The following is a 24,605-nucleotide window of genomic DNA, read 5'->3' as shown; positions in this document are numbered from 1 at the left end:
CAATGCAAGTCACAGTAAAATTAAACAATAAAGGAGAAAATATTAAAAGTTACTTACACACAATGTCGTCATTATCAGCATCATGTAAATCTGGACTTGCAGACATAGCTCCGAGCAAATATGAGGTCAAGGCCTAGTTATGATTCAAGGTTAGTCTGAGAAAACAAAATGTACGGTTAAGATCGGTATTAACGGATCTATTTCCTTATTCAGGAGAATGAAAGTATATGTTTTAATCTTACCCTTGCTCCGGTTCGTAGCGCCTACAATTTGTCTCGGAGTTGTGAAGACGGCGTACTGCTTCCTGAAAATGACAAGACCAAAAAAATACACTTTTATAAAGCAACTTACACTTATTCTTTTACAAGGATAAGTTACTTTTAGCTTGTGCTGCTTCTAGGGTACTTTACCCACTGGGCAATGTGACGTCAGAGTGACGTCTTTTCCATGTCATTTTTGGACGTCCAAATTCAGTCCATTGATGGGGTTGTTTTGTAACGCCAGGCGACGTCTTTTTTCGACGTCTACCGGACGTCTAATGTTGACATCGGTGGGACCTCCATGTAAGGGCTATTTATAGTCCAAATGTGGTCGTTTGTGGACGTCTTTTCAACGTCAAATTTAGACTTATTTTACATGTAATTTCTATACAACTTCTATAACTATAGTCCTATGTTTCAAGAGGGTGGAGGACATGTTTTCTGTACCATGTATTAATTTTCCTGTAGCTTGGTTTGGCTACAACGCTAGTTTCAACAGGAAATGCATTACACCTTATCACCTGCTGCTAAGACAATCAAAAGGAGTTTTTGGAAAATGATCTAGAACAGTATGCCACCTTCTGAAATGGGACTAGATCATATTGCAAAAACTCCATTTGATTGTATCAGCAGCAGGTGATAACTGGAGACATGCAAAGGTGTAATGCATTTCCAGTTCAAAATTAGCTGCTGAGCTAAACAAAGCTACAGGAAAATTAACTGGCACAGAAAACATGTCCTCCACCCTCTAGACACATGAGACTACATACATACACTAGTTATACACATACAAATAAAAATCACAAAGAGGAATCTAACAGTGTGCGAGTGCACTGTATTAATTTATTCTAGTCTATCCATTACTTCCAGACTTGTAAAACCTACCAGGGTATCAAAGGCCTGTGCATCAGAGAGGTGTTGCTCCTGCAACTCAAAGTCCTCCATGGTGTCAATCCTCTCTATATGGACAGCTGAAGAGGCAGGCTGCGTTTCCTTCAGGCGATGGCGGATGTCGACCAGTAGGCTCAGGACCTTTTTCTGGAACACTGAACACACATTTGTTGATGATTACAATGCTCCAATTAGAATACCAAGGTTAGCTTTCTCACAATTGTTTTTGTAATCAGCTTCAGTGTTTGTTATAAGTACAGATCTGTTGGAGAAAGAAACAAAAGTCCAAAGAAATGTAATCATCTGACATGATAGAAACCAAGCCACGCCTATAATTGAAAAGCAGTTTCTGTGGACAGAGAGAACAGTGCAGGAAGAGAGAAGGTGGTACTATTAAAAGTGTCTTCTCCACTGCCAATAGATAAATACTTACCACCCCAAGGCAATGGGAAGGTCCATCTCCCAATCACTGCATCTGCACCAGAAAAAAATCTGTTTTAGAAGTTATCAAATGATGAAACTTAACAGTTTATTAGAAGAGAAATAATACATCTGAAATCTATAAAACTTGCTGAACTGTAAATTAAATTACTTGATTTCTTGTTCAAAGCAATGTGTGCACAGTAACAGGCAGCCAGGGTGATAGTATCACCACCTGAATAGAATAATAATCCATGTACCTTGTTTAGGTGGTTTATCTCCTAACAGGGAAGGACACCTCACTCCTTAGAGACAAAAAAAATGGGTTAAACACCTTAAAGTTTTCAATCTCCATCACACAACAGTTAAATTATTAATTCACTTTCAAAAAAAAATCATGATAATTTACAATTTAAAATGACAGATCGTTTCGCTGGATAACACCCTTATTTCTCGACTGGGATCGTGTAGACTTTGAATCTGCATTGAGACTGACATTTGAACCTTCTTTGTACATTTGAATAGTTGGTTGCCATTATATGGAGAAAAATCCTGGAATATTTTCCTCAAAAATCTTGAGGCCTACTTTCTTTTCGACTGAAGAAAGAAAGACATGGGCATCTTGGATGACATGGGGGTGAGTAAATAATCAGGACATTTTTATTTGAAAGTGAACTAACGTTAATCCTTTAAGAGTTGCAGTGTTACAAACTAATATATCCTAGAGCATACAAGCACATTACTCGCTTTGAGTTTGTAGGACCCTGATTTACATTTTTACATGTTTTATATGTCCCCGTATCATGGACGCTAGCTAGTTAGCAACGATCTAGTCAGTCAGAACTCCATGCCATGCTGCTAGCTGTATACGTGCAGTTTAGAGTCCCAAACTGTTCAAATCGACATGTTCTCTCGTGGACAGCAAAAATAACAGAAACTGAACATGAACCAAGAGCAGCAAGCAAAACAAAGAATACTGCCGTTAAGGCTAACGCCCTTGACCATTCAGCGGCTGTAACCTAACCACAGCAGGTTTGTGAAATTTAAGACAATAACGCTAAACTACCTAACACTATACGTACACATGGACATAGAATTCACTAGGCTGACCGAACTTACCTTCAATTTAGACTGAGGAAACGATGGGTTCACCAGCGGTGCAGGCTGAAAAGCTGTGCGGCCATTTTTCAATGCTTTGTAAAAAGAGCGCCAAATGCCTGGCGTGTCGCCTCGGCCAATCAGATTTGCGTTTACTGGTTGGGTTATGATGATGTGCTGCCTCGGCCAATCAGACTGACGTTGACTGGTTTTTGACAAATCCAAAGCCCTTGATAGAGCTTTTTTTTTTTTATAATTTTTTATTATTGAACACCAAGAACAGAACAGAACAACAGAATATATCTACAATGGCATTGGTAAATACAGGTAAATGAGTATTAAGCAAGACACGTTATCAGTTAAATTAAATAAAAAAAACTTTAAAAAAAAAAATACAAAGGGGGTCTCTTTATTCCTCTTTTAAGATATCAAGGTCTCTTATTCCAGCCAATTTCTGGGCCTTTTTACTTTTCATACATTCCAACGCTGGAAAGAAATTAATAAATAAAAAAACATGAAATACTACACATAATAAATCGTGTTTGTTTATAAATGATATCTTAAGTGTTTATATCTGTATTCATATGTATTAATCATGTTGATAACAATGTTGATATTTGTATAAAAAATATATAAATATAATATAATATAATATATATATATATATATATATATATATATTACATATTAATCATGTACATTTACTGCACCTGTCATAGACGTCCAAATGACGTCCAAAAACACTTACCCAGTTCAGGTCAAATGTTGAACATCAAGATGACGTCCAAGTTGGGTCATGGTTGGACGTCCAAATAGTGGACCTAGTTTTGACGTCGAATAGAGGTCTTTGCGTGGCAGTGATTTAATGACCAGTCACAGATGGAAAGTGAAAAGTCATAATTTACTCACCCTCAAGTTGTTCCAAACCTGTATACATTTTTTATTCTGCTGTACACAAAGGAAGATATTTAATATATGTTTGGACAGATATTTTTATGGAAAGCCAATAGAAGTTTGGAGCTTGCAGGGAACAGACACGTCATACCCAGCATCATTTCTGCCTGTTGAGCGCATTGCTGGGAGATGTGTGGTTAACACATCCACTGTGCATTTAAGCAAGACCAAAGAAAAGGCACAGTAGTCATGCCACTATGCACAGTGGTTGAGCTCTAGGAGACTGTGATGTTGTTTGCATGGAATGCACATTTTACCTTTGTGGCAAAGCTTGAATAAAATTAATTGTTGAAATAAATTGTTTTGTGTATCTTTTTTACACAATATTGGCCATTGCTAATGACATGCAGTAATTAATCTAGCATACTTTCATTAAATATATACATTTAAAATGTAGGCAAGGCAAGTTAATTTATATAGCACATTTCATACACAATAGTAATTCAAAGTGCTTTACATAGAAGAAATTAAAATAATCAATATAAATCAGAATAATTAAAACAATTTAGAATAAAATAAAATAAAATAAAATACAGTAACAGTCGGACGAACAGTGGCACAGTGCTCATTCAGTAAATGCATAGCTAAACAGATGTGTTTTGAGTCTGGATTTGAATGTGACTGTAGGAGCACATCTGATCTCTTCTGGAAGCTGGTTCCAGCTGCGGCTGGCATAGTAGCTAAAAGCAGACTCTCCTTGCTTAGAGTGAACCCTTGGTATTTCTAGCTGATGTGATCCTAATGATCTAAGTGATCTGTTTGGTTTATATTCAGTGAGCATATCTGCAATATATTGAGGTCCTAGCCCATTGAATGATTTATATACCAGTAATAATACTTTAAAATCAATCCTAAATGTAAGAGTCTATAATTACGCTATACTGAGCCTGATCTATTTCTACCAGAGATTTTCTTAGAATTAAGTTATACCTTTTAGAAAAATGTCACCTGGGGTAAAACTCCCCCTGCTACTCATTTGCATTTGTATAGCTCACAGCATTTTCATTTACATGTTAAAGCCTCCCCTAGAATTAGGAGGAGGGGGGTCATGGGGGGACAACTGCCAAGCAAGGCCCACGTCAATTTCCGACAATTCACGGCAGTTTTGGGTGTTGCCTGCAAATTGCCGTGTGCAGTCGTAAACCTGAACTTCCACGACAATCTACAGTGACAGTGACCACTTTTCATGCAGTGTTCAGAAAATTGTGCATCATGTATTAGAATGAGAACACAACTATTTCTGGGCTTAAATGATACAAGAACTAAATCAATGTGGAACATTGTATCTCAAAAGGAGGACAATGTGGCCCCCCATGTGCTACTTAAAAAAATTGTTCACTCAAAAATTAAAATGATCTTATCATTTACTCACCCTCATGACATCTCAGATGTGTATGCTTTTCTTTCGTCAGCAGAACACCAATTAAGAATTAAAATGTTGACACTCCAAAAAAACACATAAATGCAGCACAAAAGTAATCCATATGACTCCCGTGGTTAAATTCATGACTTCATAAGTTATATGATAGGTGTGGGTGAGAAACAGATAAATCACCCCAAAAAAATGAAGAACGTGAACGTTAAAGTGGAGATTGACTTAGCAGGGAGGATAATTTATAGTAAATATTGTGTTAAATATTTATCTGTTTCTCACCCAACCTATCATATCTCTTCCAAAGACATGAATTAAACCACTGAAGTCACATGGATTAGGCTAATTTTATGCTGATTTATGTGATTTTTGGAGCTTCAACATTTTGGCACCCGTTCACTTGCATTGTATGGACCACAACAGCTGAGAAATTCTACTATAAATCTTAATCTTTGTTCTGCTGAAGAAAAAAAGTCATACACATCTGAGATGGCATAAGGTTGTGTAAATGATGACAGAATTTTAATTGTTGTGTGAATTATTACTTTAAAGCCCGATGTGGCCCATGTACCAAAAAACTGCTCTACCGCCTCTATTGTGCGGGACACGATGCGCCAAGTGACCCTGCTTTTTTAGTGTTTTTTTATTCCTTACATTGTTTTAAACATGTTTTATGCACAACAATAACTCTCGTAGTTAACGACTGTGGCGGAGCAGGACTACGCACTGCCCCTTTAAGGATCCTCCACCACTACCATCTAAAATGGCTGCTTGATTGATCACCAGGTGACAACCCTTTTGTCAGCTATAAAGGTAACCAGGAAGATGGTTGAAGGGTGTGGTTGTCACAACAGAAAGAGAGATTAGAGACTGGTTAGAGCTGAAGTTTTGGTGTGCCAAGCTGGGAGTTGAGGAAAAAAAAAAGTTTCCACAAGTTCTCATCACCAGAAAGTGAGGATTGGGTTCTTTTTTTCATCACCATTGAGTGCACTGTTTGCGTGAAAGTGGAGTGGCAGGAGTTCATCTTCTAGCGCCGAAGAGCTCCATTTTACAAGGTGTGACGGTGGAAAATGTAAGGTATAAAGAGGAAGTGCCAGGAAATACATTGGTTCCTTCTGACCTACCCGTTTGTTGGACTCTCACTCTGTGTCCATCAGTATTGCCCACAGTCAGTCAGGTACATTACAAACTCTCCATAACCCAGCGTGCACCTTTCACCAATCCTCCTACTGCCTTAAAACTCTCAACTTCACACCCACACACTCACTTGACTTATGTTATATATGTAATGTGATATTTCTGTTGGTATTTATTTCTGGTATTTTTGAGTCTTTTGACTCCTTACTGTTTTCTTTGTTAATTAAATACCCTTATGCTTTGTTACACTATTTTGTTATTGTTTTAATACGTGTAATTGGTGGCTTTTAGAGCTATCCTGGCGATGAAATCTTTTTGACAGGCCTAAACCTGTCTGGCACCCGAATTTTGGATGGTGAAAATTGTTTAAATTTAGTTCAGGGGCTACCACCGTTACAGAGTGGCACCCAAACAGGGACCTGAACACTTGAAACCTGAACATTTACACTTTGTTGGCACCTAAAAACTATATGAACTGTTGTGTTGATTTAATAATTTTTAATAATTTGCGCCAAATTATTTAAGTATCTTTTCATTCGTATTATTCCAATAATCTTGAGTCTTTCTGATAGAACTGCTGAATTCTTTCCACTGTGTTGAGTTGTTATTGAGCTCCATTCTATGATGTTTGTTATTTAGTCTGTTCACACACACTTCTTCAAACACCAGTAAGAGTGGCAATTAAGCGTTTACATGACCACAATAAACCACATTATCTAGGAGAAACCCAGGCGTATTAAACTGGTTTCTCTTAATCCCTTAAATTCTGTAAGAAAATTGCTGTATTTTGTTTATATGATGCATTAGAATGATGCTTTCTACAAAAACCATGAAATAAGCCATTTTCTTAAGAGCATGTAAACAAGATCATGGGCACTTGATGTTGCTAGTCCTTATCCTGTATGTCAATAGAACACATTCCTTCTGCTGTTGCTCTAACACTATTTGTAGACTGCTCATCTGGCCATATCTTTTGAAATTCTGATCACGGATGAGATGTACTGCCGGTAAAACTAAGATATCATTCTTATTTGGAAGGAATCCGTTCTCTTGTCTTTAAACAGGATAATTCTGCAGGGAAGAGGGAATATTTAACAGTGCTCAATGCATCATGTCATGAACAAGATAAAGGAACTATCAATTTATGAATCAAACTCACTCAAAATGCTGACAATTTCGGATAGTTTCCATACATTATCTTTTTTTTTATTTTTCCGCATGTTGTTACAGACAAATAGTAGAAAACAGTGAAATCCTTCACAATATTATACCTTCCCCTCAGTCTTGCCTGCACTCGGCTCCAGTATCTCACAGGATACTAGCCATGCCTACATCTGAACGTCAACGGTCACCAACGATTGTGTTGCCGGAAATCACTAGTTTTCGTTGAAAATGAATGAGATTGTGTATCTTCGTCACTCCATGTCGTTGCTGGGTGAATGGGGCTTAAGACAGCAAAAAAGATTAGAGTTTGCCAGATTAAGAAATTGCTTTCCAGTTCTGTGTGCAATATGCATCAAGCAGTCAGTAAAAGAACTGTGGGTGGTTCATGGTCATGCAATCAAAGGCAGAGAATATTCCATAGCAAACTTTCTGGAGGCCAATGAGGAAAGACATCTTTAAGTTGATTTATGGCTCATGGCATGTCTGACATCAAGTCTTTTGCTCCCGGGTAGCCAAGATTCTTTACCGATAGAAAATAATTGTACGCTTGCGATTAATGGAACGCTTTCTGTTGAATGAGACAAAATGTCATTAAATCAGTGATGCAAAGAAAATGTGAGACCTAAACATTTCTCAGTGCCAAAGTTAATACATTTATTTGATAGAGAGCTTCATACAAATCTAGGAGTATTGTTCATAGCCCTGTTACATCTCTCACACAAGGTTAAGTGAGGTGGTGACTTTTAAAGACAAAAGCATATCACACATGTAATGAAAACAAAACTTACTCTCTAATTTTTTACTTGTGCTTAAAACTTGTAGGTAGTGCCAGGAAACATTCGGCATTATGCTATTTGTTTGCAATGGCAGAAAGCCATACAGCAATCTCTCAAGTATGTAGACGTAATGGGTGTGGTGTATTTCTTTTTTTGACAAAGCTCTTGACACAGACATCCCAAAGACACCCTTTTATCATCAGCATCCAGTGAAATGAAGGTATTGGATGACCTCTTAAATGTTATAGCATAATACAACCTAATTCCATCCACCCAACAACATCACCCTATGATCCGAGCCTGTGAAACCGTCTGGTGATACTCTCCATGAACCCAGTAATGTCACAAATCTCACAAAGCACTAAACCCCACTAAACACTACAGATCCAGCTGGTGGGAGCAGATGCAGATAAGATTTTAAATCTATGGTTATGTTCACACAGACAGTAAATACGGTTGTCAATCCCAAACACTAACAGGCGTGACTCTTGAGTTGTCCTTTTCTTACATCCACTTAAAGAAGCATCTTGAATTGTACGGAGCTTGCACAGGGAGGGTATTTATTATCTGAAATAGATTTTTTTTAATAACCAGTTTAACCAAGCTATTTGTATTAAAACCATAGTATATATATATATATATATATATATATATATATATATATATATACACACACTATGGGAATAATCTTATCATTCTACCAAAAACATGGTAACTATGTAACTAATGTTTTCTACCAAAAAATTAATTAAAGCATGTCAGGGGAAGCGCCGAGATTGGTGAATTTATCAACAAAGTAAAATCAAGAGATGCATTTACATATTCAAATTAGATACATTAATATTATTGGCTTAATGAACCATACTCCATCTTAACAGACTGTATATCTGGCCTTATAATACTGTTAAATGTCATGAGTGCATACATATCATGCAAGAGTGCATCCATTGCCAAATGGCTAAAAACTGAATTTAAGGTTATTGACAAGCATTGGTGAATTGCTCCAATGCCTGAAATATGAGTCATTTAGATAATATAACACTAGAGGAAAATACCTGATAAAACTTAAAATAAGTGGGCTGAATGTAGCCTGCTGCTGTTTTTAGTGGAATAAATATATATATATTTTTTACATTTAGCATAGTCTATATTATTTATTACTTACAGTACTGGGCTATGGTAAATGCCTATATACAAAATTACTGTATCTATATAAAGGGGGGCTTACTGTTTCAGATTTTTTATAACCCCTACTATATAGTAGAAAAATTTGACAAATTTCATTACTTTCCTGCAAGTGGTTCTATGGGCTGCCATAGACTCAATAGCGGAAGAAGTATAATAATAATAGGAACACTAATGAAAACAATAGGGGTTTTCGCTCCTTTGGGGCTTGACCCCTAAATACCATAATGTCACAAATTATGCAATAGTGCGGTTCTTCAGAGCAGCATATTTCAATGGTGGAGATATGCTCCTGTTTCTTTAAAGCATCTTTTAAGTATTAAATATTGTAATAATGTTTGTTAATGTTAGGCCTCATAAAATTTATTTTAAAGGGATATCTATGGTTTAGAATACTTATATGTAGGTTCTTTCTGAACTATTGACAAAACCTGTTTTTCTTGATAATGTGTGGCATGTAACAGGTAAATTACCTGGTCATTAAAATCTATCAATATGTGTGGCAAATGGGTCTTACTGGGCAGACGCAATGACATTGACGGTGATTTGTGAAATACTCAATTCATGCGCTATTTTCTATTTTGGCTACACCTTCAAAACAAGCTTAGAACAGGTAAGCCGAATTACTCACATTGGCTTACTTATTAACATGACAATGTTACCATCAGGGCACCTCTCAGGAACCTGATGATCAGGTCGTGCTTCCCTAGGGACTTATCATCCACTGTGTTGTAGTGTGCAGCTATTGCAGCCACATACAGCCGTCCCTCCAGCCTCTCCTGCAGGAAGGAAAGCACTGACCAGACTGCGCATCTCTGGGGGTCTTTGCCTCGGGAAGAACACCAACTCTGGAACAAACACCACTTTAGGGCATAAATCTGCCTTGTAGAAGTTGTCGTGAGGAGTGGTATTTAGGTTTCCCATGATGTGAGTAGCCTGCAGCGACCTCAGTCGCCGCTGACTCCAGTGGAGGAGACAGTGGGCAATTTGCGACATGCAATGTGATTGTAAGCTGCCTTGGCGGTTTATATACACTACTGTCGTTGTGTTGGTCATCAGGACCAACATATGCTTGCCCTGGATCAATGATGAAAGCCTCTGCATTGCGAGCAGTACTGCCAACATCTTGAGGTAGTTGATTTGCCAACACAGTCGTGGTCCCATCCAGGAACCTGCGGCTGCATGCCCATTGAACACGGCACCCCAGCCTAGCTTGGAAGCATTTGTCTTAAAGACGATGCACCTGGAGACTTGCTGTAGGGGAACTCCTGCCTGCAGAAAAGCAAGGTCTGTCCATTTACATTTACATTTATGCATTTAGCAGACGCTTTTATCCAAAGCAACTTACAGTGCAATTATTACAGGGACAATCTGGAACAACCTGGAGTTAAGTGCCTTGCTCAAGGACACAATGGTGGTGGCCATGGGGCTCGAACCAATGACCTTCTGATTAACAGCCCTGTGATTTAGCCACTACGCCACCAACACTCACTCCAAGGGCTGAACTAGTGGCGGCAGATCGGCGTGATGGCCACACAATGTGTGCCGCAGTGCCATGCCCATCTCGGGACTCGAGTCGGAAGCCAGTGCTGAAGCTGTGTCATATTTATCAACAGGAGTGGCGTGACCGCCGCCGAGGATGCCATATGTCCCAGGAGCCTCTAAAGTGTTTAAGTGGAACCGCTGTTCTCCACCTGAATGAGTTCAGGCAATGCAACACCGACTGCACGTGCTCGCTCATGAGGCGTGCTATCATCGAGAGATGCTCCGCAATGGGGAGAGCTTGCTCTTTTCCCTGTTGACCCAAAGCCCTAAGCGGCAGAGGTGCCTGTGCACCAGGTCCCTGTGTGCACACAGCAGGTCTCGAGAGTGAGCAAGAATTAGACAGTCATTGAGGTAGTTGAGGATATGAACAGCCACTTCCCTTAACAGGGAAAGGGCTGCCTCAGTGACTTTCGTGAAGATGTCGAAGGGTAGTACCATGTACTGATATGCCCGGCCCACGAAAGCAAACCGTAGGAAGGGTCTGTGTCGAGGTTGAACTGAGACGTGGAATTACATATCCTTCAGGTCTACTGCCGCAAACCAATCTTAATGCCGGACGCACGCTAAAATACATTTAAGCATAGGCATCTTGGCAGCAACACACAGCCTTTCTTCGGTATGATAAAATACTGTAGAACCCTTTCATCATCCTCAGGCTCTATCGCGCCCTTGCGCAGTATTGTAGCGATATCTGCATGCAGAGTGGTGGCTTTCTCACCCTTCACCGAGGTGAAGCAAACGCTGCTGAACCGGGGTGGGTGCCTGGTGAACTGAATCACGTACCCGAGTTCGATGGTCCTGGCCAGCCACCGAGACTGGTTGGAAAGCACTAGCCATGCGTCCGGGCGAGGGGCACAAAGGGGACAATCGTGTCTGATGTACCTGTGGGTGGGGCCTTGTGGCAGGGCAGAGCAGGAGACGCCACGTCGAGGAGCCTTGTTTCGTCTCGTCTCCGTATGTCCGGGGGAGTGGCATGCAAATTCCACTCGCCAATTCTCATGTGTTTGGGGCTCCCAAGAGCAACCCCTAGTGTCACTACATCGACACAACGTCGAGTGAGTGACAGAAGGAGAACATCTCGGGTTACTTGACTGTAACCCTTGTTCCCTGATAAAAGCGGAATGAGATGCTGTGCTGAGTTAGCACTTTGGGAACAACTTTAGGTGTGACCAGCTGTGAATATGTGTGCAACACGTCAATGAATACAGACCGGAATTTATAGCCTCTGCCGGTGATATCATTGGATGCACCTGTAGCAGGGCTATAAATAGATGCATCATAGGTGCATCGTCAGGTATTTTGTCTGAAGAGCAGTTCTGAGGCATCCCAGGGCGGCAATGAAGTGCAGCATCTCGTTCCACTTTTATCAGGGAACAAGGGTTACAGTCAAGTAACCCGAGACGTTCCCTTTCAAAAATCAACACTTATGATGCTGCGCTGAGTTAGCGCTTTGGGAACGAGAATACCCACGCCGCTGCACTGTGGATATCCGGACCCCTTACGATTGTGTAGTGTGCTCACGAGAGCGCGAGATGTCTCAGACATGAGCTTGTGATGTTAACTCAAGGACATAAGAGCCCGGAGTGGCATGAATATCCATAATCCATAATATATAAAATCTAATGAATGTGTGCGGAGAGGACCAGCCTGCCGCATCACAAACATGCTGCAGAGGGACTGATACCTACTGGCGAAGCTTGACCGTGCGCATCGTAGGCCAGGGCAATAGCATCCCCCACCCAATGCGACCTAGTCTGTTTGGTGGCGGCCGCCCCCTGTTGCGGCCCCCATGCCAAACTAATAGTTGCCCTGACTTACACCACTGGCTAGTGCGGTGGACATAATTCTGAAGGGCATGGACTGGACAAAGTCTGTGAAGTCTTTCCTGCTCTGGCATTGTAAACGACAGGGAGCAGAAGGCTTCAAGAGTGACCGGATGTAAAGTCGAGAATGGAACCTTAGGCAGGTAGTCAGGGTGAGGGTGTGAAATTGCTTTAGCCATTCCTGTGGCAAAATCTAAGCAGGCTGACAAAACAAACAGAGCCTTTAGATCCCCAATTCTTTTTAGAGAGGTGATTGCCATAAGAAAAACCATCTTGAGAGTCAGAAGTTTATCAGACGCTGAATCTAGAGGTTCGAATGGGGTCTCAACCAGACCCTCAAGGACTATTGCTAAGTCCCATAAAGGGGTCCTGGTCCTAGCAGGAGGCCTCAGTCGCAGAGCTCCACGAATGATGCGAGTGAGTAGAGGATGTCTCCCCAACAGCACACCGTCAATCAAGGCGTGGCAAGCCGAAATGGCGCCAACTTAGACCCTGAAAGTGGCGGGGCATGTGCTTGCTGACAATGTTTCCTGCAGAAAGTCCAGAACTGAAGCAATCTGGCAGTTAACTGGATCTGCATTATGTGCACTGCAGAAATCTGTCCTCCAACTTGGAGCATTTGGGGGTCTCTTGTTCGCGTGGCCAGTCTAATTGAAGCCTGGCCACGGCACGAGTAATCACCTCGAGTAATTCCTCTGATTTATTATCATGCCTGGAATGCTCGGAGGTGGGTAACTCAAAGTCCGCAGACTCAAGAGATTCAAGGTCCCCCTCATGAACCGAAGAGGCGCCAGAGCCTGCTTCAGGATCACAGGAAGGACCAGCTGGGTCTGGGGAGAGAGCGAGCGATAGGGACGGACCCGTCTCTTGCTGCACAACCAGATCAATACGAGAGCCCCAAGATTGAAGTGTGGGCGCCGACTCTCGGAAGTAAGCGAGACGAGCATGAAGCATTTTGACCGAGAGCAGATCGCAATGCTCGCACCCGCCCCGCCCCAACGCGAGAGCAGCATTAAATATGTATTAATGACCTCTTAAGATGTATGAAGCACAAAGGTACCTTAAGAAATATGAAAATTATCTGCAGGGTTTTAGCAAAACACATACAAATGATTCAATAAACAAACAATTAGTATCTTCTCTGAAAACTTATCTTCCATTTTTTCATTGCAAATGTCACCTGTTGGAAATTTGTATAACATGATAGTGTTGCAGTTATATTTACTGCTACAAAGAATTTTTGCTTCCCATCACCTTCTTTACTGAGCTGCCTCAATAAATGATCTGTAAATCTTTAAATGTATAAAATATTTTAAGGTTTAGAGATAAAATAGCTTTCAGATAACAGTTACTTTAAATGTTGTACTTTTCTACTGAGCTTTCTTTTCTCTTAAACATTTATGCCAAGTTAGAAGGTTTTAACGTAACATGACATTTTATCTGACTTTCTATGCACACTTTTTAACCGTGCACCCATTATTCCGACAGTTCAGTATTTTTAGCAGTGCTTAGCAATACTGTATGTGAAAGTCTGTTAACAACAACTCATTAACACATAAGAAATGTGCTCCTTAAACACTGAATGTGAGATAATGAAAGCATTGTGGGCACTGGCATTACGCTAATAATTCAGTCAGTGGATGTAAACACAAAAGCACTCTCTCAGATGTGCCACTAACGGTATGAATGACTTACCGCTGTCTTTCAATCAACCCTACAGCACAAACCCATAACCTTTGCACTACTATGACAATTCCATTTACTTGTGCGCACCAAGAAAAGAAAAGATGGGATTAAATAAACCTTTGAAGAAACCAGGGTACAAATGAGCATGTGAGAGGGCAATGGGGCTCATCACTGAAACTTGCCTACTGTTTCCATGGTATTTAAAATCACACATCTGTAATGGTGTATAACTTGACCTAAATCTGTCTGAGGGGAGCTGAGAACAACTGTCATCATTTTCCTACTTAGTGCCCTACAACAACATTGATGAAGAAAAATGCACCGATAGACGCTGTTCTTTATCGCCCCAGCACTCTAGACCCAATTCATCTGCTAATGTTTATCGAAACAGATGTGAACCACTTAAATTTCCCCATTCCTCAGTGGTGCCGCCACCATTGCTTTCTCATTCCTTGTGCATTTGCTATTTATTTCCCACAATATAAAATTCAACTGCCATCTGGTGTGACCCCACCCCATGTCCCTTATCTAAAAAGGCCCCTCATGATATCACTCATTATACTTTGAAAGCATTTACAGTGAATCACTTCCCCTTCCACTCTTAATCATCACAGAGAACAATTTGGCAAAACTCTCTTCGTCACTAATGCCTTTTCCACCAAAGTAGTGCCAGACCATGGCTTGGAAACCTCCAGAACCACCCTGTCTTTCCACCGACAATGTAACTGACTAAGATTAAGCAGTATTATACATGCAAGAGTGCTGTTATACTGAATATCAGTGTGGCTGGGATTCTGAACAAAAAAACCCCACTATTTTAAACAAGATGATATAAAGTAGCTTAACTTTGTTAAGCAATGCAGAATTTCCCCACATTTATGGCTCTGATCCACACTAGAATGGCTATTTCTCCAGAAATTAAGTGATTTGAAAACACTCTCCATGATGATAATCATTCAGCAGTGATGCTGTTAGGAAACAGTTTTTTTCATATGAAAACATATTCTTGTGGATCAGGCCTAAGTTTCAGTACTCTTGAAAAGCCACTAACCCAATCAGATTACAGGGAATAACTTTTCACAAGCTAGATTTAACATAAGTCATATGTTTTTAAAACGTATAACAAATAATCTTTATAGCAATCAATTCACATATACATGTGTAATATTTGTAAAAACATTTATTTTACGTGAGATTGGGCACCATGTTTGTAGAAAAGTAAAGACGGAGAGGCAGCAGTTTGTCACTTTAGCTAAGCAATGTATTTTGACATGTCTTCTTTTTAATCCCTCTATCAAATGAGGGACATCTAATGTAAAAGCTATACATGTGATTTTTAAAGTTTGTACATAGTAGCCACCTCTTTTACAACCATAACAAAAAAACATCAGCAATTGATTGATTCATTACACACCAGTGTTTGGCCCTCAGGCTGGTCACTAATCACATTTTGTCACTGCAATCAGTTGGTTGCATTGCTCATAAGGATTTTAAAAAATATCAGTACTCGAGGAAAAGTAGAGAAAAGTTTTCAATCAAATATAGGCAGGTTTTTATGAAAAAATATCTTCTATGAAAAATATCTTTTTATGTTTTTTAAGGGGGTCTTGCCACAGTCACAAGCCAAAGGTGACTGTGGCAAGGAACACAAAACTCCATAAGATGTTGGTCAATAGAGAACAATAACCTTGGGAGAAACAAGACTCACTGTGGGGGCCAGTTCCCTTCTGGCTAACAGCATGAATATAATCCCAATATAACTTATTTAAGTGCAGTGCAATCATGGTAAAAAGGAGTAAACTAAGTAAGTGTTAAGGGCCAGTGTTTAAACAAGTATTTTGTAAGAACTTGTGGAATAATTAATGCTTCTCAACAACTTCTCTGGTGATGTAATGTAGCTGCAGCTGCTTCCTGTTCTAAAGATGTTCTAAGGAATGTGTTATTTTGTCTCTACTCTCACGTTTCCAACGTACCTCAAATGTATGTCACCCCCATATAAGGTAAAGAACTATTTCATTGGTGAGGGTCCAGTGGAATGTGGTTTTTCTGGACCATATAACAGAATGCTGAAACAATAAACATTGAAGAGAGATTTGATAGCATTGGTTCTTTGTGTAATTTATTTCTTCCCTCAGCTGAGCCGTATCGAGACGGGGATTGCAGATCAACAAAATAAATTAAATACATTGGATGACAAAATAATCTAACAGAACTGAAAGAAGATTAATGAGTAATGTCTTTGAAGTTCTGGATCCTGGATCCTGGATTAAATGCAGAAGTTCATATAGACGCACTGTCCTTCATTAGTTGGCTGATTAAGGCTTGTTTTTAGCAATTTATTGATAGCCTATGTATTCCATTTTAAGAGTGTATTCCATCATTAGACCAAGGTGATGCAGGCCGAGAACAGAGAGGTGCTTCACAGATCAAACGGCCGGTAAATTTGGTGAGGTCTATCCTAAATCCAAAGTTTAGGCAATGGCATATGAAGTATCCCATGTTATATGGTTGGACTTGGCAACAGTTCATCCTCTGAGCTCCATCGTAATAGACTGAAGTGTAGTCTGGTTGGCACCGGCTGCATTTTGTCATAATCACTCAGAGACAGAGCAGTGGAGTCCAATACTAAGCAGGAATGGAGCTGGATCTGGCCGGTTCTGGTGACCTCGGTATAGGAGTCCCAAGGTTGAGACATGGAAACAAATAGAATAATATTAGCATAGATGCATACATTTTTGCAGAGTTATAGATCATGATCAATGTTTCAGTTTCTGGCAGACCTAACTAAAGCAGCCTAATTGTGTATTGAAGAATAAATTTGGTGTATGCCTGGCTAAATAGATGAGTCTTTTGTCTAGACTTAAACTCAGTGAGTGTGTCTGCATCCCAAACTGTCTTAACTCTTTCCCCGCCAAACACGGAATTTTCCGTGTTTTATGAAAAAACGCTTCCCCGCCAAACACGGAATTTTCCGTGTTTCCGTGTTTTAGGCCTTATACGGTAAGGAAGACCCCTCCACATGTTTTGAAAGAGTACGCAACTCTTTGATCAAAGAAACAGACTGCGATCGTCTCAAACATGAAGAAGAGGAGTATTGAGAAGCTCAAAATATCAGACATAAACATGCCTTTTTATCAGCTTTTTGTCTGAAATGTTGTTTTTTGACAAAACCGACCTCTGTTCAAGTCGCAATAAAAAAAGAACAGATGAAGATAAAATAAAATCGTTTTTTTTGCCTAAAAGCAGAGCCTCAGATCTTTATTGTGATATGTAGCATCTTCATATATTCATGGAAGAAAATGTTCTGCGGGCCATTAAAGTTTAGCGAAAATCATCAAAAACCCTGGCGGTGGCTGGCAACTTTTTTTTAAAAACGCTGGTGGGGAAAGAGTTAAGGAGAATATTCCATAATTTAGGAGCCAAATAGGAAAAGGATCTAAATTCAGCAAAAAAAGAACTTAACATGTGTCTATATTTGTATGAACATAAAAATATTAAAAAGTAACAGTCAGTATCTGGAATGGCCACCAGCTGCATTAAGTACTACAGTGCATCTCCTCCATGGGCTGCACCAGATTTGCCAGTTCTTGCTGTGAGATGTTACCCCAATCTTCCACCAAGGCACTTGCAAGATCCCGGACATTTATGGGGGGAATGGCCCTAGCCCTCACTATCTGATCCAACAGGTCCCAGACGTGCTCAATGGGACTAGGATCCGGGCTTTTCGCTGGCTATGGCAGAACACGGACATCCCTGTCTTGTAGGAAATCATGCACAGAACGAGCAGTATGGCTGGTGGCATTGTCATGCTGGAGGGTCATGTCAGGATGAGCCTGCAGGAAGAGTACCACATGAGGGAGAATTATGTCTTCGCTGTAATGCACAGCATTGAGATTGCCTGCAATGACAACAAACTAAGTCAGATGATGCTGTAACACCACCCCAGACCATGACGGACCATCCACATTCAAATTGATCCTGCTCCAGAGTACAGGCCTTGGTGTAACTCTCATTCCTTCGACTATAAACACAAGTCCAACCATCACCCCTGGTGAGACAAAACTGTAACAGTACATCCATTGAGAGACAAATTATATTTTAGCATATTTTTATAGGTTTTTGGTCCAAAAATTAGTACATCTGTTTTGCCGGAATTGAGTAGAAGGACATTTCTGGCCATCCAATCTTTGATTTCATTGATAAACTCTTCTAAATTTCTTTGAGTTCTGAAATAATATAAAGTTGTGTATTATTGACATAACAGTGGAAACTTATTCCATGATTCCTGATAATAACTCCCAGGTAAAGCATACAAGGAGAAAAGCAGAGGCCCTAAAACTGATCCCTGTGGCACTCCATTCTTAAATTTTGTTTGATTGGACAATTCTTAGTTTACACAGACAAAGTGGTAGCGGTCTGCTAAATAGGACCTAAACCATGCTAATGAAAGTCCACAAATGCCAACATAATTCTCTACCTTATTCAAGAGAATGTCCTTATCTATGGTATCGAAGGCAGCATTAAGATCTAAAAGCACTATATAATGATAAATGATAAGAGCAATTCATTAGTAACTCTGATAAGCGAAGTCTCTACTGTGTTGTGGTCCAAATCCTGACTGAAATTGTTCATATATACAATTTATCTGTAGAAATGAACTTAATTGGGATGACCCAACCTTTTCTAGTATTTTCGACATAAACAGGATATTTGTCGGTCTATAATTAGCCTGTTCTCCAGGAACAAGTTGTGGCTTCTTAATAAGCTGTTTGATAACATCCATTTTAAAGTTTCTTGGGACATGTCCTAAGGATAGCGAGGCGTTAATAATATTAAGAAGAGGTTCTGAGATTACAGGGAATACCTCTTAAGAGCTTAGTTGGTATTGGATCTAACATACATGATGTGGCTTTTGATGTTTCAATAAGTTTTATTAGCTCTTCATGACCTGTGACAGCGAAGGATTTAATTGAATGTGAGGAAAATTATGAGACACTGTTTCTGAGCTACTGTGATGGATGATTGCATAATTCCAATTTTATTTCTGATTATTTAAATTTTATCAGTAAAGAAATTCATGAAGTCATTAATATTGTCCTGCGATGGAATATCTTGTTCAGTCGAGAATTTATTCCGAACCAATTTTGCCACAGTACTGAATAAACACCTATGATTGTTGTAGTTATTTTCTATGAGTTTGCTAAAATATGCTGACATTGCCTGGTAGCTACAGACACCTTCCATACACCATAAAATACATCTAATTTAGTATTTTTCCACTTGCTCTTCCTGCCTCCTCGTTCATGTGACATGTGAGTACTGTAGTGTTTCGTCATTGGGCGATCACTGATTGCTTAGATGACATTCACCTGTGAAAGTTGTACACAAAGGACTTTAAAAGAGAGGTGTGAGGAAGTGAAGAGGGGTTCGGAGGTGGTGACTTGTGGAGAATGTCTTTGCTGTCTCTCGGGGACAATAGGTCCTCCGGAGATGAAGATAGTGAGCTAGTTAGTTGCCTCTGGGTGAGCATAGCAAGTTGGGGGGATTATTATAGTGTCACCGATTACCTCGGAATTCCACTTGATTGTCATCCACCTGCCATTGAGACTCCGAGCTGGAGAATCCTCTGACGAAAACGTTGAACGGATGATGCGAATGAACTGAATGCCCCGGCTTGTGGATTGGCATCTTCGGCTGCAAATACGGGTTGCTACTGGCACTGTCCGCACCATATGGATGGGTCTTCTTGGCCCGTGGAGAGGGAAGTGTTTTTAATTTATTCATGCATGTATGAACTGTTTTGATTGTGTAGCAGACAGCGGGGACAGGGAGGGAGATCGGGGAACGAAGACTGGAGAAACACGCCCTACTTGTAGTCACTGTGTTCTGGGCAGGCTGTATGTTACGTTGACTATAAAACACTGCGTGATGGTTAAGCGTGAAACTCTCTGTGTGTAGATGGAGTGATGTGTTGCAGGTTTCCCAGTGTCTCTCTTCCCCTTTCTTCATATCTGTACCTGTGATACTGAGTTTTAGCTTATGTATTTGAAATAAAGTGTAAACCCCTTTAAATTAAACCGGCTGGCTGTTGCGAGTTTTTGGACCACCGTAGGACTGTTCAAGAGATTTACAGTACCATTGAGCTTACATTATCCCTCTCATGAGTGCGTGTCACAGAGATTATTAGAAGCAAAAATTTTTTGTTAAAAAGTATATAAGTGTTGTTTTGTTTCTAAAAATAATCAATCGTTTGATTTCAGAAGAACTTTATTAGTCGAATGGAGTCATGTGGATTATTTTGATGCACCCTAAATATGCATTTTGAAGTACATTCACTTGCATTGTTTAAAAGAAGGGGCCTGAAATGAAATCCTAAAAGTCTTAAATTATGGTTTGATGAAGAAAAAAACTCGATACATCCTGGATGGCCTGAGGGTGAGTAAATTATAAGCAAATTTTCATTTTTGGGTGAACTATTCCTTTAAGATTAATACATGTTGTATAAGTATTTTCCAATGTTAGTTAATGTTAACTAATGTTAAAAAATTGAACCTTATTCTAAAGTAAAGTTTGGGTACAGGAATCCCAAACAGGTAACGTTCTCCATCCATGGAAATATAGTATCAACTCATTATGCTCCTTGACACAAGTTGTGTTTGTATTAATCCATTTTGGGGAGTGATTTTGGGAGTGGACATCTGGTCTGCTAGCTGACAATAACGTGTGTGTCAACACATCAGCTTTGCAGAGTTTGCCATTTCTGAAAAACACATACTGGCAAGTCAGACACCCTCAGCCAAGCTTCATTCAGGAGTTCGCTTGTCCACCTAGCCCCTGGAAGTGGTAAACAGATTGTTTAGGGTAAACATATTAGGCTTGCGGTTTGTAAAGGAGGGGTTCCTTCTTGAGGAGCTTGAGCATACGGCTCAGCTCGTGCTCGAAGGATGCCGGAACAGTGGTCATGGGAGTGATGTAGGGAGCTGCTTATACAGTATGTGCTTGCATTATGATTGAAAAGACTAAATTGACAAGTTCCTCCCAAACCTTTCATTAGAACTAAATTTAATCAGTACCTTTAATCTGTTGTCTGAACTCTTCTACCTCAGAATTACAAACACCCTCAGCTCCAATATCTCTCTCTTTTGATTTTCAAAAACACAGAACCGCTGCTGTTATTTGTGCAAACAAATCTTTACAAAAATCAAGTACTTCATAAATTAACACTCCTGGCTATGACATTTAAAGTGTAAATCATTGCCATGTTTAAAATGAAGTCTGTGATTTACGACAATGCCATGTGTACCACTCATTCTTAAAATAGCATTCAGTATACTCAACTCAACTCTCAACTCAATTTTATTTATAGAGCACTTTCAAAAACCACACTGGGTACCAAAGTGCTGTACATGGAGTTACAGAAAATAAATAAAATCACATACATATAGCTTAAGAATGCAACAAGCATTTAAAACCAATAAAAACAGGATAAGATTAAATTGACCTAGTACAGTTTATAATGCAGTTAATTAAAAGCTAGGGAAAATAAATACGTTTTTAAGGCCCCCTGGAAAGAGAATAGAGACGAGATGATTTTATGACAAATGGAAGCTCATTCCAAAGTCTAGGGGCTGTCACTGCAAACGCTCTATCACCTTGAGTTTTTAGGCGAGATTGAGGGATTGACAGACACAGCTGATCACCACAGCAGAGAGACCTTGAGGTTGAAGCAAGCTTATTAAAGCAGAGATGTACTCTGGTGCAAGACCATGAAGAGCCTTAAATACATACAGCAACACTTTGTACTTGATTCTGTATTGGATCGGTAACCAATGTAGGGAAATCTATACTGGGGTAATATGCTCTCTTTTCCTTGTTCCAGTTAAAAGCCTAGCAGCTGAATTCTGGACGAGCTGCAGGCAAGAGAGAGAGGCCTGACTCACACCCAGATACAAAGCATTACAATAGTCCAATCGAGAAGACACAAAGGCATGCACCTTATCCAAATCATCAAAAGAAAGGATGGACTTCAACTGGAATTTTTTTTTTTTTAACAACAACATTTATTTGTCGATCAAACTTGAGTTCAGAGTCAAACATAACAACCAGGTTTTTTACATAGGGAAGTTTTTTTCCCAGGAAGCAGTGATGCATTTATGCAGCCATGCATTTATGCAGAGACTCAAAAGAGGGGTGCTTCCCATGTTTAATAGGAAAGTAAAGTTGAGAGTAATCAGTATACAGATGGTAGTGTAAGCCATGCTTATCAAAGATCTTTCCTAATGGAAGCATGTAGAGGGAGAATAAAACGGGACCCACGATGGAGCCCTGAGGGACCCCACATGTTAAAGGAACAACTGATGAAGAACAGTTCTCTAAACAGACTGAAATTGTTCTAGCCTTCAGATATGTAGAGACCCAATCCAAGGTTAACCCCTGAAGACCAACCTGGTCTCTTAGGCGATCAATAAGGATGTAATGATCGACTGTATTGAAAGCGGCACTAAGATCCAGCAGCAGAATAACAGGACTACCAGAATCCACACCTAATACAGGTGAAACTCAAAAAATTAGAATATCGTGCAAAAGTTCATTAATTTCAGTAATTCAACTTAAAAGGTGAAACTAATATATTATATAGACTCATTACAAGCAAAGTAAGATATTTCAAGCCTTTATTTGATATAATTTTGATGATTATGGCTTACAGCTTATGAAAACCCCAAATTCAGAATCTCAGAAAATTAGAATATTGTGAAAAGGTTCAGTATTGTAGGCTCAAAGTGTCACACTCTAATCAGCTAAACACCTGCAAAGGGTTCCTGAGCCTTTAAATGGTCTCTCAGTCTGATCAGTTGAATTCACAATCATGGGGAAGACTGCTGACCTGACAGTTGTGCAGAAAACCATTATTGACACCCTCCACAAGGAGGGAAAGCCTCAAAAGGTAATTGCAAAAGAAGTTGGATGTTCTCAAAGTGCTGTATCAAAGCACATTAATAGAAAGTTAAGTGGAAGGGAAAAGTGTGGAAGAAAAAGGTGCACAAGCAGCAGGGATGACCGTAGCCTGGAGAGGATTGTCAGGAAAAGGCCATTCAAATGTGTGGGGAGCTTCACAAGGAGTGGACTGAGGCTGGAGTTACTGCATCAAGAGCCACCACACACAGACGGGTCCTGGACATGGGCTTCAAATGTCAAACGTCTTACCTGGGCTAAAGAAAAAAGAACTGGTCTGTTGCTCAGTGGTCCAAAGTCCTCTTTTCTGATGAGAGCAAATTTTGCATCTCATTTGGAAACCAAGGTCCCAGAGTCTGGAGGAAGAATGGAGAGGCACACAATCCAAGATGCTTGAAGTCCAGTGTGACGTTTCCACAGTCTGTGTTGGTTTGGGGAGCCATGTCATCGGCTGGTGTTGGTCCACTGTGCTTTATTAAGTCCAGAGTCAACGCAGCCGTCTACCGGGACATTTTAGAGCACTTCATGCTTCCTTCAGCAGACAAGCTTTATGGAGATGCTGACTTCATTTTCCAGCAGGACTTGGCACCTGCCCACACTGCCAAAAGTACCAAAACCTGGTTCAATGACAAAGGTATTACTGTGCTTGATTGGCCAGCAAACTCGCCTGACCTGAACCCCATAGAGAATCTATGGGGCATTGCCAAGAGAAAGATGAGAGACATGAGACCAAACAATGCAGAAGAGCTGAAGGCCGCTATTGAAGCATCTTGGTCTTCCATAACACCTCAGCAGTGCCACAGGCTGATAGCATCCATGCCACGCCGCATTGAGGCAGAAATTAATGCAAAAGGGGCCCAAACCAAGAACTGAGTACATATGCATGATTATACTTTTCAGAGGGCCGACATTTCTGTATTTAAAATCCTTTTTTTTATTGATTTCATGTAATATTCTAATTTTCTGAGATTCTGAATTTGGGGTTTTCATAAGCTGTTGTAAGCCATAATCATCAAAATTATATCAAATAAAGGCTTGAAATATCTTACTTTGCTTGTAATGAGTCTATATAATATGTTAGTTTCACCTTTTAAGTTGAATTACTGAAATTAATGAACTTTTGCACGATATTCTAATTTTTCGAGTTTCACCTGTAAAATATAATTTAAAACTCTCAACAGAGTTGACTCTGTACTATGACCAGCTCTGAAACCTGACTGAAATATATCGAGCAAATTATTGATAGCTAAAAAAATCATTTAATTGTGCAAGCACCGTCTTCTCGAATATTTTTGACATAAAGGATCATTTTCACGTAGGTCAAAAGCTGTTCATATCAGAC

General features: G+C 39.9%; 1 long non-coding RNA gene across 1 annotated transcript; it reads right to left on the bottom strand.

The window, feature by feature from the left end:
• Positions 1–242: 242 nt before the first annotated feature.
• On the bottom strand, positions 243–2,777 carry LOC127659187 (uncharacterized). The gene is made up of 5 exons (XR_007972502.1): positions 2,691–2,777; positions 1,832–1,876; positions 1,585–1,626; positions 1,146–1,306; positions 243–304 (listed from the first exon to the last, which is right to left on the bottom strand). It is a non-coding gene; the product is annotated as an uncharacterized LOC127659187 (long non-coding RNA).
• Between the last annotated feature and the right edge of the window lie 21,828 nt (positions 2,778–24,605).

The sequence above is a fragment of the Xyrauchen texanus genome, chromosome 18, assembly GCF_025860055.1.
Source record: "Xyrauchen texanus isolate HMW12.3.18 chromosome 18, RBS_HiC_50CHRs, whole genome shotgun sequence".
NCBI lineage: Eukaryota > Metazoa > Chordata > Actinopteri > Cypriniformes > Catostomidae > Xyrauchen > Xyrauchen texanus.
Note: the sequence above shows the minus strand (reverse complement) of the source record. Positions and strands in the feature narration are given on the sequence as shown.